Source organism: Fukomys damarensis, unplaced genomic scaffold, assembly GCF_012274545.1.
Source record: "Fukomys damarensis isolate Sample0158 unplaced genomic scaffold, DMR_v1.0_HiC HiC_scaffold_33, whole genome shotgun sequence".
Classification (NCBI taxonomy): Eukaryota; Metazoa; Chordata; class Mammalia; order Rodentia; family Bathyergidae; genus Fukomys; species Fukomys damarensis.
In genome coordinates, this window is record NW_022900945.1 from 45,575,542 (window position 1) to 45,580,167 (window position 4,626).

Below are 4,626 nucleotides of genomic sequence, written 5' to 3' on the forward strand. Positions count from 1 at the left end.
GAAACATTACTATTACTTTTTTAACAGGTGAGAAAACTGAAGTAGAGAGAGGCAAACACATCAGTGACACAGGTAGTTAATGGTAGGTCAGAATTTTATCTCAAATCATTTGACATCCTGCCAGATTTGGCCTTGTTACTTAAATTCATACCTGTAAATTATCCATCCAAGCTTAAGGAAAAATGTATTTTGAAATATTAAAAAAATTTAATCAACAACCTGTAGGACAGTAGCCCTAGATTTACATGAAAAAGCTGCCCTTTCTTTATCGATGAGGAATAATTTTATATATGTCTACATGAGCTGCTAGGTAAGACTTAGAGTGCTCAAGCCTCAAATTAATTTTCATTCCCAAGACTTCATCAGATGATGTGAAGGTGCTTTTTTTCCAATTTGTTTTCCCCATTTTGTTTCTACCCATTAGCAATATTAAAAAAGGATATATTTAAAAGAGTAATTTTATTTTCAAATAGGAGACAGGAAAATGCATACTAAAATAATGTCAGAATTTCCAGGGTAAGATATTGTGATTGTGAACTTGTTTGCCGAAACAGTTTTATTTGGGGTTCAGTATAAATTTTCAATAGCTGTTTTTCAGATAAGAAAGGAGTAATTCAAATGCAATTACATAAACAAGAAGATCAGAGGGGAATTATCCTGAAGAGTATAAAATGAACCAAGAGTCTCAGTCATCACAGCACCAGCTCACCCATACAAAGTAAGGTAGGTGTCTATTGAGAAGCCTCTATGAAATGAAGCTTCTGTTCTGATTTTCTTTTAGTTTTACAGTTGTAGCATTTATTTAAAAATTGCAAATGCTGAGAGATAATTTGCTTCATTAGGTTTTAAATTTTAATTATTGCTCCAAATTGTTCAGCAGTGGACCAAGGTGAGTGAAATACATTTTATAAGGGTAAGTAAAAGATTGAAACTGTACTGTATCCCTAAAATGTACCAATAAACTCAATTAAAGCTGAAAAAAAATTTCACTGCCTTAAAGGAAGAGATACAATGGTCAGTTTCCTAATGAAGGATGTTTGATATGCATGGATTTATCATGCTATTGTGTTGCATTAACTATCAGTTTAACAATCTGTATACTAAATATTTTCCATTAATAATGGTCATTTTGATGAAAATATTCTAGGAGATCTTAAATTCAGTTTTGAGTACCTGCAGGGGTAATATACTATGTATTACAAAGTCTTTTTGATTATTTAATAGTGTAACAACCTTGGGTAGTATCCAACACACACATATACATACACCAGCCTAAGAGTATATTTTGCTGTCTAGAAAAATGTACTACTTTAACTAAGTTCTGGGATTGTTCATAGGACAGGAAAGTCGTCCTTTTTGTAGTATAGCAAGGAATTCATAAGAAAAGATTAGTGAAGGAAATTAGCAGAGCAGAGAGAATTGTGTTCATAAAGAACAAAATTAGAGCAAAAAGAATAGACATGGGAAGAGAGAGGGTCAAAGCAAAGAACCTATTTTGGAATAAAGAAAAGAATTGAAAGTGAGGTCATACTTAACCATGGCACTGAAGAAGGCACTGTTCGAGGTCTGCCTGAAATTATGCCTTCTGTCTTTAGGTGCTCAGTAAATGATTTATGATGATCTTATTTTATTTTATTTTTTTGGTACCAGGGATTGAATGTACAACCTTGTGTCTTCGAGGCAGGTGCAGTGCCACTGAGCTAAATCCCCAGTCCCTTTATGATGATTTGAGAAGAGGTAATTTCAGTTGCAGACATAAAAACAAAGTGACAAGAAATAGTGGCAAATATATGGGAAAGTACTAACTAATACCCAGTCATATAGTGCTACACATTTATGTATTTTTTCTTATTAGCACTCCAAGTGCTTTACATGTGTTATTCTTTTTATGATCTTAGGAATGAGTATATGGAAAAATGAAGGCACAAAGAAATCAAGTTTTTCATTTAAACACAATAATAATTAAATCTGGAAAAATAATTCTAGATTGCTAATTCTTAGACCAAGGATCTGTCTTTGATTTAGCACATAGAATCACAAAGTATTGTGCAGTAAAGACTTACATAAACATCTTGTAATTCTAAGCTTTTCTTTTATAGATGAGAAATTTGAGGTCCAGAGAGATTATGTAGGTGAACTTTTACTATACCCAATAAAGAGGAAAAGGAGAAAGAATAGTTACTATTTTATCCTTAAGGTTGTGATGTGGCTGGTAATTCATCGTTTTTTAATATTTTCACTTTTGTTAAAGTTCTACATTTACAAGAGTAACTTATGAAAAGTATCCATTGCATATAGGGCAACAATGGGAAAATTGTAACACAATTTTTCATCCCACAGTAATAAAAATGACCTCCACATTGCAGAAATGAGGTCCAGACAGATTAAATATTTAGTATTTCTCATAGATCCATGGGAGAATTGTTCCTTAATTTTTAGATCAATATCCTCAATACTAGTTCATCACAGTTATATCTTATATAGAATTGTAGAATTAGAAGTTGAAATACATGAAGTGAATTATTTCCTTTAGTAAAACTCAGCTGGTCAGTGTCCAAATAGCCAAGAACTGTATGACCATACTGAGTATCTTATATAATTTAGGTAGTTGATATTTTTAAGATCCCGCAGAGAGAGGATCCTATAGGTCTGTGGTTCTAAGTTAACTGAATCAACTTTATACCATAGAAAGAGCTCATGTTTGTGAAACACTGGAGAAAGGCAGATCTCACAAATTCTTATATTTTCAGGCTTGGGTTGTAGCTCAGTGGTAGAACAAGTGCATGAGGCCTTGGGGTTGATCCCTCACATTGCAAAAAGCAAACAAAAAATCATAGGAATTCTTACATTTTTACTTTTTAATGTAAACATCAAAAACCCTCCAAGGAATGCTTGAATGCTTGAATTTTATTTTGAAAGAGTTCACTGGGAAGCCTCCTTTGTCCTTAAAATAATTTAGTTTGTTTACTTATAAGTAAATGTAGTGAACATAGGAAATCTTTGATAATTGAAGGTCTCAGAGTTATAATTTGAACTTTTTTAGAGCTATTAGAACAATCTGTATTTTAAAAATTTGTATTTACACTTAACTCTTTTACTGGACTGTCAGAGGCCAGAGTCCTCTTATCCATTTTGTATCTCTCAATGCCTTACTCAGATGCTCAGTATATATTTAACTAATTTATCTGAAACTCTTATTCTAGGAATAAGAAATTGACTGGAATGACTATTAATCTTTAGAAGTTGACATTTAAAATAACTCTGATAACCTGTGTAATGTGGTTTTCATTTTTTCTTATAAGTTTAATGCAAAGTTCTTAACTTTGGCTGAATGTATGAGGCTGAGTATATGAGGTTTCAGTAAGTAGAGGTTTTAGAGTAAGACTGCTGGGATATAACTGATAGTTGAGAACATGATGATTGAATAAAATGATATTTAGTGAAAATTTATTTAATAGGCTAAGCAAAGAACTTTGTGTTCATTTATAACACTGTTTCATTAGGGTGTGTATTTGCTTTATTGATAAAACCTGTATAATATTAGTAAAATGAAAAAAATCTTATCTTTGAGGTGATCAATTTACATCCAGAAGTCTGACATTTGATTACTTTCTCTTAGTAGCAGAACCAAAATAATTATAAGTCATATCATTATCCAGGTCATTACAATGTCCAGTCGATAGGGAACAGATTGTTCATTCAACATTTCTGCTCCCTCCTGGGGCACAGTGGACCCCCTGTTGTCTTCCATGCCAAAAAGATATCTCATGTTCCTGGCTAACCCATATTAGATCTGTCATCCTTCATTGTTTTATTCTCATTTTGACACATTATGTTTTTGCTTCTTATCTTTTTGGCGTGAGTTCTATATATCTCCTATGTAAAATAATCTTTTATTTGTCCCAATTTTACATTGTTCAACCTTCAAGGACAATTCTAAGGGTTCAGAAAGGGTTCTTAGATTTCCGAGTTAGCCCCTTCACCCCAGTGGTAATTTTAGTGGATCCTCTCTTAACTCCCTCTAGTTTTCTGGTTTCTTCCTTGACCAGAAATGGGTGGAATTATATGCCATTGGGTGGTACTGATGTTTGGATGTGCTCTTTTGCGTGTTTCTTTGCTATTTCTAAGTATGATAGAAAGTTTGCTGGCCTTTTAAGACATTTCACCAAAGGTTTTAGAAAACTATAATTTTCAGAATTCCCTTACTAAAGCATAATTATTAACTCACTTCTTTTTTTTTTTTTTTTTTTTTGGTACCGGGGATTGAACTCAGGTCCTTGCGCTTGCAAGGCAGGCCACCGAACCACCAAGTTAAATCCCCAGCCCCCCCCCTTTTAAAATTTTTAAAACTCACTTCTTAAAAAGCAAATATTTAGGTTATATTTCCATAAAATGAATTTTTATATTTAATTGAGATGTATATCTCTTCCACTTTTCTGTTGTGATGCTTTGGGCTTGCTGTTTCAGGGCCCAGTGGAATTTAATGTCACTTGCTAGCAGTATTTCCACTGTATGAGCTCCTACACGATGGTCTATGTAGGTCGTAGCTACCTCTAAGCGTATTTTGGGAGAGTTTGACAGCATTAAATATGTAAAAACACTTGACAGAGGGCCTAACACAAAGTA

At 33.1% G+C, this 4,626-nt stretch overlaps 1 protein-coding gene across 1 annotated transcript in view; it reads left to right on the forward strand.

The window, feature by feature from the left end:
- The first annotated feature begins 591 nt into the window (after positions 1 to 591).
- Tshb (thyroid stimulating hormone subunit beta) overlaps positions 592 to 4,626 on the forward strand; it is a 5,131-nt gene continuing 1,096 nt past the window's right edge. Inside the window, exon 1 of the mRNA XM_010631214.2 lies at positions 592 to 723. The gene's annotated coding sequence lies outside the window, so the exon portion shown is untranslated. The remainder of the gene's footprint in view (positions 724 to 4,626) is intronic.